This window comes from Gymnoscopelus braueri (assembly GCF_963280865.1).
Source record: "Gymnoscopelus braueri genome assembly, contig: SUPER_24_unloc_2, whole genome shotgun sequence".
NCBI classification, from domain to species: Eukaryota; Metazoa; Chordata; class Actinopteri; order Myctophiformes; family Myctophidae; genus Gymnoscopelus; species Gymnoscopelus braueri.
Genome location: NW_027660988.1, coordinates 75,234 through 86,887, shown reverse-complemented (window position 1 = coordinate 86,887; position 11,654 = coordinate 75,234).

The following is an 11,654-nucleotide window of genomic DNA, read 5'->3' as shown; positions in this document are numbered from 1 at the left end:
TAGCTAGTAAATTGCGCAATAACGACCGTTTGGCAGATATACCTTCAATACAGGCAGAAGATGGCTCCCTTTTACATGACCCCTTATTAATTAACAAACAATTTGAAAAATATTATCAAACTTTATATGAAAGTGAAATTAATGACTCTTCAGAAAGAATGAATTCATTTTTTAGGGATTTAGAGCTACCAACCCTGTCAGCTGAGGAGAAAAACAATCTCGACACTCAAATTACAACAGAGGAAATACTCCTTTCATTAAAACGAATGAAAAAGGGCAAATCACCTGGACTGGACGGCATCCCGCCAGAATTCTATCTCACATTTTGGGATGAACTTGGTCCTCTAATACTTGATATGTTCCATAAAGCTCTTCAGGAAGGTTCTTTTAACAGAGATGTTAAGACAGCCATCATATCACTTCTATGTAAATCTGGTAAAGACCCCACACTTTGTGCAAGTTATAGACCAATATCCTTATTAAACTCAGACAAGAAATTATTCGCAAAAACTTTAGCTCTCAGATTAGATGACATCATTCCTAAATTAGTGCACCCTGACCAAACAGGTTTTGTAAAAAGCAGACTAGCGACTGACAATGTCAGAAGATTGTTACATATAATATCCTCCGCAGCTAATTCCCCTCTATCCCCGGCAGTTGCATCGATTGATGGAGACAAGGCTTTTGACCGCTTGGAATGGAACTTTCTGTGGTTTACATTAAAGCGCATGGGTTTTGGCAATCAATTTTTAAGTATGTTAAAAACGTTATACAAAAACCCACTTGCTCAGGTACTGACTGGTAACCACTTATCATCCCTATTTTCAGTTAGCAGAGGTTCTCCCCAAGGTTGTCCGGTCTCATCGCTCCTATTCGCGATTTCACTCGAACCATTAGCACAGAAAATACGTCAGTTACAAACAATAACCCCGATAATGGTGGGGAATATTTGCAATCATATATCTATGTATGCAGATGATATTTTACTATACCTAGGGAATGCACCATGTGACTTACCACAGATTATGGAAATCTTTTCTTCATACAGTAATTTTTCAGGTTATAAAATTAATTTGAAGAAATGCGCTCTTTTACCCCTAGGTAAGGCATCTATCTGTCCAGGACTGCAAACAGAAATACCTCAGGTCTCTACATTTAAATACCTAGGAATAAATATTTTTTCATCTATTGACAGAATTGCCACTGCCAATTACAAAACATTACGTCACTCTGTTTGCAACGACCTGGACAGATGGTTCAATCAAAAATTGTCATTAAGCAGTCGAATATCCATCATAAATATGAACATATTACCAAGAGTTAATTTTATTTCCAGTATGCTCCCATTACCTACCCCTCCCCGTTATTGGAGTCAGATACAGGGCCTTGTTACAAAATTTATTTGGAAGGGGGAACGACCAAGGTTAAAAAACACAATTCTTTACCAGAGTAAACAAAAAGGTGGATTCGAATTACCAAACTTTGAGTTATATCACATATCCTTTGCCATTCGCTCACTTGAGAGATGGTTTTCCCAAGAAGAGAATATCCCATGGCTTATGATGGAACGAAGTATAATTACCCCTTATAAATTAAATGAAGTTCTGTTCAGTGGTTTGTCCAACAAATACTGCCAGTTAAAATTTGGTCCTATCATATCTCACTCTATTCACATATGGCAGCAAGCCGAAAAAATTGGAAAGTGGAATGTCAGATGGCATACACATACACCAATCTTTAAAAATATGCTATTGTGCTTGGAGCGCAAACCCTTGTTCTTTCCATCTTGGTCCAGCTGCGGCATCCATACTCTTTCTGATATATTTAATAATGAGGGTTTAAGATCATTTGAAGATCTCAAGAACAGCTATGGCTTACCATCATTCTCTTTCTTTTTTTATTTACAATTAAGGGCAGTCATTCAAGCACAGGGGATCCCGTGGAAAAATGCTCTACCTGTACACACTCCTTAACCACTTAACTAATGTTCCTAAATGTGAGGGTATTGTGTCCTATTTGTATAAGAAATTGAGAGAATCCACATGCCCACCAATGGGTGTGTCTACCGTCTGGAATGTTGACTTAAAAAATTGGCAGCAGTCGGTCAATTGGAAAAGAGTTTGGGAAAATGTCTCTCTCTCATCACGAAATTATAACTATCAAATGTTGAATTTCAAATTTATCCATAGATTCTATTTGACTCCAAGGAAACGTTTTCAACTCCAGCTCTGTACAACACCCATTTGCATACTATGTAACAACAACAAATTAGGAACATATATGCACATGATGTGGGAGTGCCCAGATGTGAATTATTTTTGGTTCAGAGTTTCACAAGTATTATCTGAGGTAATGGGAATTCCTATCCCCCTCTTACCTAATATTTTAATGTTGAATGATGATTCAACGATCGGGTTGACAATGCCACAAAGAAGACTTCTACACTTGGGGCTGACAGCTGCGAAAAAGCTGCTGGTCCTAAGATGGAAACCTCCCCATAAAATAAAAGCTTCACAATGGATACTCGCACTAATGGACATGATCTCCCTGGAACTCTCTATAGCTCGAACCAATGGGGCAAAAGAAAACATGCTTGTTACCTTAGCCATAGCACTGGAGAAACTTAAATCATGCTATTAACACCATACATAACTATTGATTATTATCTTTTTCCTTTATTTTCCCCTTTTTATGCAGTCGTGCATCTGTATTTGCTTTGCTTATGTTATTTTTCTCGTTTTTTTTTGTTTCTTTTGCTGTATTTATTTTATATATTAATACATCTGCCCTGTCTATGTCTGTTCAACCTGTGGGCCAGGTAGGGTGGGGGTGGGGACTAGGGGAAATTCTTAACTGGAGGGACAAATAAGAACCCCTTGTTGGGCAGTTCAAATGTATATTGGAATCAGCTGCACAGTTGTACTGTGCAGGACATGCTTGTTCAATCCTCCAGCTGTGTGAACAAAAAATAAAATAAAAACTTGATCACAAAAAAAAAGAAGATTTGTACAAATTGTCTTCATTTTACAAAAATAGCAGATCTACAAGCTCGTAGCGCGGCACTCGGTATCGCGCTATGACCTTGTATACAGTATCTGCTATTTTTGAATATCCAAAGAAATCTAAAAATGACACAGATTCTTTCCCCGGTCTAAATAGGTTAAGGACTTTTAATACCTCTAAAATGAAGAGGGAAAAAAAAGGCCATTAGGCTACTGCGTGAAAAGTAACCAACAAACTATACTATAAAAAAACTCCACTTTGTCAATTTACCAAAGAAAGAGCAAATATTGTGAAAATAGCAGATCTACAAGCACACAGAGCTTTTAGATCTGCTATTTTCACAATATTTATCTGTGGAACAGAGATAAACATAGTGTAATGCCTCAACTCCTACAACTCCAAGACAATGCTTGTCAGGGTGGGGGGTCCCCAATAAGATTTATTTGGGGGGTCGCGTCCTTAAAATGTTGAGAACCACTGGAGTAGAAGTAAAAGTATTGACAATAGAAAATACTCCAGTTAAGTAAAAAATACCTCAGATATGTACTCAAGTACAGCACTCATAAATGTCCTTAGTTACTCTTTACCACTACCTATGTGGTAAATATCCTTATCACTTGGATATCGGCACCCCAAAAAACAAACATAAAAACTATAATGTGGGTGTTTAGGACGTGTACCACATGGGCTCTAATGCATGACAGCAAATCTCTGGTTTGATTCCCAGGCCGGCCGGACCATTTACCAGTTTTACTTAAGTAAAAGTAGCAATAAGCTACTAGAAGATAAAACATACTCTGTTCCAAGCAAAAGGTCTACATTAAAGGTTTTACATGAGTAAAAGTACAATAGTATTGGCATCAAAATATACTTTTTAGTTTTTAGTTTTTCTAAATTTGACAGACTTTTTCAAAAATAGCTACAGCTCACAACAAAACAACTATATAGCATATTATGTCCCACATAATTATAAAGTTCAATTTGCAAGCAATAACAAACACCCTTCCACAACTTTATAGACTCAGGGGGGTCCCTGCTAGGGGCTTGACTGTATTACTATGTATAGGGGAGACAATGAGGCTCATCCAGGCATTCAAGCTCTAATGTCGCACAGGTACGAACGTCAAACACGTAGGAGAACATTCCCTTTATCGATCGTTTCACCTGGGGACCGCCCGCCCCTTACATACTGCGTCAGTCACACACACTGTTGTGTGCTGCAGGACCTACAAGCTCACAACGTGTCACGCTGCAATGTGTTGTGAGCTTGTAGATATGCTAATAATTCTAGCACCGCCCCTACCTGCTTGCGATTAGCTGAATTCTGTATTGAATTCTTAAAATAGTGAAAATAGCATGATCAACAAGCTCACAACGCGTTCACGCGTTGTGAGCTTGCAGATCTGCTATTTTTTTTTGCTATTTGAAATAGGGTTTACAGTAAGTGGTTTAAGTCAAAAGTACAATATTTATACATTTAAATGTAACGGAGTGAAAGTCATCAGCTTGCAAAAAAACAAGTTGAGTCCTCACATGTTTTACTTAAGTAAAAGGTTAAATACCGCAATGTAGAAACACTTTGTTTCAAGATAAAGTATTGGCATCAAAATATATAATAAGTAAAAGTACAAGGGTTCAAATGTATAAAGTCCATACAAAAATCCTTGATACAACGCGATGTGAGCTTGTAGATCGGCTATTTTCAAATAGCCAAAGTGGTTAATGTATGTTTAGTAATAATAATCAAAATCTACAAAGTATTCAACAGTAAACAAACAAATAAACATGCAGTATAACTGTATACAGGGTATCTGCACATTTATAAAGTGACAGTTTAACCCATTCAAACCGGGAACGCTTCCGTGTAACCACTTTATCCATATTTTATACTTTGGCTATACAAAAATAGCAGATATACAAGCTCACAAGATATACAAGCTCACAAGTTCATAGCGCGGCACCGAGTGCCACACTATGAACTTGTAGATCCGCTATTTTAGAAAAATGTTTTTTAAAGGGAACCTTTTTTACTCAAATCTTTGCTTCTGGGGGGTCCCTGGAACACAATATTTTGAGATGGGGGTCCACGGCCAAATACATATCATTTTGGGGGTCCTTGACATGAAAAAGGTTTTAAACACCACTGAGTAACAGTTAGTAACATATGTTTGTTTCAGAAAACAGTTAGGATTTAGAAGACATGTAGAATCCCCAGATCAAAGATTGGAGTTACAAATGTTTGCTTTAAAAATAAATATATATATTCAAAGATTTGCACACATTTTAACGATTCTTCAAAAATAGCAGATCTACAAGCTCGTAGCGCGGCACTCGGTGCCGCGCCACAAGCTTTTAGATCTGCTATTTTTGAATAGCCAAAGAAATCCAAAAATGACACAGATTCTTTCCCCGGTCTAAATGGGTTAAGGACTTTTAATACCTCTAAAATAAAGAGGTAAAAAAAGAAAAAAGACCATTAGGCTACTGCGTGAAAAGTAACCAACAAACTATACTATAAAAAAACTCCACATTGCCAATTTACAGAAGAAAGAGGCAAATATTGCGAAAATATCAGATCTACAAGCTCACAACGCCTTGTGTCGCGAATGCATTGTGAGCTTTTAGATCCTCCAAGACAAGTGCTTGTCAGGGTGGGGGGTCCCCAATATGATTATTTTGGGGGGTCGCGTCCTTAAAATGTTGAGAACCACTGGAGTAGAAGTAAAAGTATTAAAAATTGGAAATAAACCAGTAAAGTAATAATACTTCAGAATTGTACTCAAGTACAGTACTCATTTAAATGTACTTAGTTACTGTCCACCACTACCTATGTACATGTCTTAACCGCTCAGATTAATGCCTGACAAGAAATCTCTGGTTCAATTCCCAGGCCGGCTGGACCATTTACCAGTGGTGGAAGAGGTACTCAGATTATATATTTTTTAGTTAAGTAAAAGTAGCAATAAGCTACTACAAGATAAAAAATACTCTGTTCCAAGCAAAAGGCCTACATTAAAGGTTTTACTTGAGTAAAAATACAAAAGAATTGTTATCAAAATATACGTAAGGCGACGGCCTTTCCTTTTATCACATATTGAGGGGCCTCTACACAGTGCAATGGAAAAAGCTATTTCACTTAATAGACCCATAGAGGGCGCCATACATGTGTAAAATAACAGTGTTGCAGAAGCCCCGCCTACAATCTACACTAAATGAGCTACAATATGACAATGATTGTCAAAAAGTGTTTTGATATTCCACTCAGTGGTGGACACATCAGCTTGCATAAAACAAGTCGAGTCCTCACATGTTTTACTTAAGTAAAAGTATAAACACCGCAATGTAGAAATACTTTGTTAAAAGTAAAAGTATTGGAATCAAAATATACTTAAAGTACCAAAAGTAAAAGTACACGGCTCAAATGTATAAAGTGCATTGGAAAAATCCTTAATGCGACGCGATGTGAGCTTGTAGATCGGCAATTTTCAAATAGCCAAAGTGGTTAATGTATGTTTTGTAATAATAATCTAAATCTACAAAGTAACTAAACATTTCAGGTCATTGTAATGGAGTAAAAATACAATATTTGCCTCTGAGATGTAGTGGAGTAGAACAGTGGTTCTCAACCTGTGGGTTGGGACCCCCAGGGGAGGATTGTGGGGATAATGTTCCCAGATGATTTGCTTAATGTGCAACATTGTTCTCTCACTCAACAGTAAACAAACAAACAAACATGCAGTATAACTGTATACAGGGTATCTGCACATTTATAAAGTGACAGTTTAACCCATTCAAACCGGGAACACATCCGTGTAACCACTTTATCCACATTTTATACTTTGGCTATTCAAAAATAGCAGATCTACAAGTTCATAGCGCGGCACCGAGTGCCGCGCTATGAACTTGTAGATCCGCTATTTTAGATGAATAATTTTTAAATTAATTTTTTTTTACTCAAATCTGTGCATCTGGGTGTTCCCTGGAACACAAATATTTTGAGATGGGGGTCCACGGCCAAATACATATCATTTTGGGGGTCCGACATGAAAAAGGTTTTAAGCACCACTGAGTAACAGTAGCAACATAAGTTTTTTTCAGAAAACTGTTTTATGACTGATTTAGAAGACATTTGTAGAATCCCTAGATCAAAGATTGGAGTTACAAATGTCTGCTTTAAAAAAAAAATATATATATTCAAAGATTTGCACAAATTTTCACGATTTAAAAAAAAATAGCAGATCTACAAGCTCATAGCGCGGCACTCGGTGCCGCGCTATGAGCTTGTATATTATATATTGTTGAATAGCCAAAGAAATAAAAAAAATACCCAGATTCTTTCCCCGGTCTAAATGGGTTAAGGACTTTTAATACCTCTAAAATGAAGAGGGAAAAAAAGAAAAAAGACCATTAGGCTACCGCGTGAAAAGTAACCAACAAACTATACTATGAAAAACTCCACATTGCCAATTTACTGAAGAAAGAGGCAAAGATTGTGAAAATAGCAGATCTACAAGCTCACAACGCCTTGTGTCTCGAAGGCATTGTGAGCTTTTAGATCTGCTACTTTCACAATATTTATCTGTGGAACAGAGATAAACAAAATGTAATGCCTCAATTCCTACAACTCCAAGACAAGTGCTTGTCAGGGTGGGGGGTCCCCGATATGATTATTTTGGGGGATCGCGGCCTTAAAATGTTGAGAACCACTGGAGTAGAAGTAAAAGTATTGAAAATTGGAAATACTCCAGTGAAGTAAAAAATACCTCAGATATATACTCATATATATAGTACAGTACTCATGTAAATGCACTTAGTTACTCTTTACCACTACCTATGTGGTACACGTCCTTATCACTTGGATATCGGCACCCCAACAAAACAAACAAACAAACAAACAAACAAAAATAACTAATGTGGGTGTTTAGGACGTGTACCACATGGGCTCTAATGCCTGACAGCAAATCTCTGGTTTGATTCCGAGGCCGGCCGGACCATTTACCAGTTTTACTAAAGTAAAAGTAGCAATAAGCTACTGCAAGATAAAAAAATACTCTGTTCCAAGCAAAAGGTCTACATTAAAGGTTTTACTTGAGTAAAAGTACAAAAGTATTGGCATCAAAATATACTTAGTTTTTCTAAATTTGACAGACTTTTTCAAAAGTAGCCGAAGATCTACGAGCTTGTAGATTGGCTATTTTCAAATAACTGAAGTATACAAATTTAGTTTTTAGTATTTCACCCCCAAAATGACACCCCCCTATCACTTAAATTAATTAAATAGGGGCCAAGCTTAAAGCGGCACTATGTAATTTAAAAAAATAACTATATAGCATATTATGTCCCACAAAATTATAAAGTTCAATTTGTAAGTAATAACAAACACCCTTCCACAACTTTATAGACTCAGGGGGTCCCTGCTAGGGGCTTGACTGTATTACTATGTAAAGGGGAGACAATGAGGCTCATCCAGGGATTAGAGCTCTAGTGTCGCACAGGTAGGAACGTCAAACACGTAAGAGAACATTCCCTTTATCGATCGTTTCACCTGGGGACCGCCCGCCCCTTACATACTACGTCAGTCACACACACTGTTGTGTGATGCAGGACCTACAAGCTCACAACGTGTCACACTGCGATGTGTTGTGAGCTTTCTAGCACCGCCCCTACCTGCTTGCGATTAGCTGAATTCAGGAAGGCGACGCCCCTTCCTACCAAAAAGATAAAAGTCACACCAAGGCTAGACTGGAGGAGCAGATCCAACGCCTTGCGCTCGGTACCAGCGCCGCTTCATATTGCTTCACCAATCTATGTCCCCGCCTCCCCTCCCCCCTCCCCCCCTGGCCTGTGCACGGAACACGCTGACGTCACCAAATTTAGAGCGACGCCCCTCTGCACTTTGATTGGTGAGGAGATAACAAGGTTTAGAAACCACCGTTCCTGCAAGGTTCCCCCAGGCTTTTTTTCTTTTGAAACAAAAAAAAAAGGCATGGGTTTCCGAGGCTACACCAAGGCAGAACTGCCAGTCAAAGCGACGACTGGCCAATCACAGCTCATGCTTGTTTCAGATCATATGTAAACAGAGTGGATGGGAGGACGTCAAGTCAAACTAAATGTGTCTTTAGGAACGTTTACAAACTATTAAAAACAAAGAGTCAACAGTGGAGTCCATATCATGATGATGCAATGGCCTACATTGACAATCTTCAATGGTAAGACGACTGACGCATTATTATAATAGCAGTGTGTGTGTGTATAATGGGTAACAATCTACCATACAAAACAGTGCCTTTTCAAGGTAAATTTCAAGCCCACACAAGTGTAATCAGGGAGGGTAAACAGCCCTGCTGAAACGTTGAAAATAGTTTGTGTGTCAGTGTAACAAAAGTCACTTTCAAGTCACTTCCATACACTGTATTACTGAAGTTTTCCAGACTTTAAACGGAGGGGCTGTATGTATAAAAACAACATTCCAGCTCAGTAGAATCAGACATGCAACAGACTCTCTGGACCCTTGACTTAAGTTGGGTTAATGTCTGATTGAGGCCAAAACGTCAAAAAAATGATGCAATGATTGTCCGTGAATTTACATTCAGCGAGTGGACGTGTCGATGGCGCTTCTATTGTCGACGAGTGGAGCTTCTCCTCCTTCCGAGGTGTTTGGAGAGAGATACAGTAGTTAACTAAAATCAAGTTTCATTCTGCTTTCATCTGTACATAGAGACCAAGGTTATTTTTCCAGCTCGGAGGACGGCTGGTTTTGATGAAAAGAAGGTTGTAGCTCGTTGTCTACATTAGGCCTACTATGGTAGTAAAGATGTTTCGTTTGTATTTTGTATGGCTTCATCAATGGGAGACCACTTGTCAAGCAATTCAATGTATCTGTCATGTTCTGTGGAAGTAAAATCCTTGCATCTCCCTCGTTATATTTAAGTTGGAGTAGCTAATGTGTGCGTCTACAACCCAGACCCGCCCCTCACCTTATCAAATCAGACTATTACCATCATGTGTGAACACATCTGAAAATCTCCTGCTGCATGCTACATGTATGAAAGGCCAAAACCGGACAATGTTCCCACCTGATTCCCTGTTCATTTTCCAGTGTTCAAATGAGAAAGCAGTCCGGACGTATAAACATGAGCCAAGTGTGTAAAACTTGAACATGCACTGCATAGTGCACGAGCAGACGGGCACGGGCATGGAGCTCACTGAAGCGTAATTCACTGCTATTTCCTGCAAAGCCAAAACCATTCAGACCAAAGACTCAAACATAGATCTCACGTCACTAGCGTAACTAATAGAGTTCTAATATAAGTAGAGAGCGGATGGCCCTGCCCCCACCTTACATTTCTGCATGACCTTTCACCTGTCTACATCTTACACCATTTCACATTTTCTTCAGAACACACTTTTTGCTACTACACAAAATATCACAACATTTTATCTATATAGGCTGGAGCATGTGATAAGCAAGAATCATATTGATTTCTGATAATACACACCAATAGGCTACAATTGGCATCCAGGTTTACGGGAAAGGCCTATTTTACATGAATGCATCGTCTGATCAACTTCAAATGTGAATCACATATTGAGGGGCCTCTACACAGTGCAGTGGAAAAAGCTATTTCACTTAGACCCATAGAGGGCGCCATACTGTACATGTGGCAAATAACAGTATTGCGGAACCCTAGCCTACAATCTACACTAAATGAGGCACAATGTGACAATGATTGCCAAAAAGTGTTTTGATATTCCACTGTTTGCTGGCTTCTGATTTGTGTCTTATTTTATTTATTTATTTTTTAGTTAGGGTAAAAAAATAAAAATAACAAAAAAAAAACACAACATTCAGCAACCCCAAATTGTAATCACATGTTGAGGGGCCTCTATAGTAGTAGCTGTATGAGCCTGCAAATTATGGTCATCATCTTCATTCAGAGTAGGATGTGACTATGAATATCACATTAAAAATCATCGTTTTATTTGATGGCTTTCTTGCCCTGGCATTTGGCCTTTGTGCCCTCAAAAAATTGACAACACCAAAGGCCAAGTGGCCTTGCCCCTAAAATGACGAAATTCCAGGCCTGCTATCAATGGTAAAACTTGTTTTATCTAATTAAATAGAGTTTTGCTTAAAAGTAATCCAAACGTAACTGAAAATAACTAGTAGTTACTTTTTAAATTGTGGTACTCGGATTACGACTACAATGTTTAGCAAGTAATTTGTAACTGTATGGGATTCCTTTCTAAAAGTAACCCTCCCAACACCTGTATAACCCTAAACTGCTTGATTAGCATTAGCTCATTTCACATCTGACAGACCATGCCGGGATATGTGTTGATTTATATCCTAAATATTGTAGACTATATTTGTCGATTTATATCCTAATATTGCTGATCTACAGTACAAGCTCACAACCTGTTACGATATTGTTCATTGGCTATTTTGGAAACATAGTCGATCTACAAGCTCACAACGCTGTGTGATGAGACACGCGTTGAGCTTGCATATCAGCTATTTTTTAAATACTACAACCTCACAACCTGTCACAATGCAATTTGTTACAGTATGAACTTGTAGATTGGCTATTTTTAAATCTTTTAGATCTACAAGCTCACAACCCATTAGAATGATTGTGAGGTTGTAGATT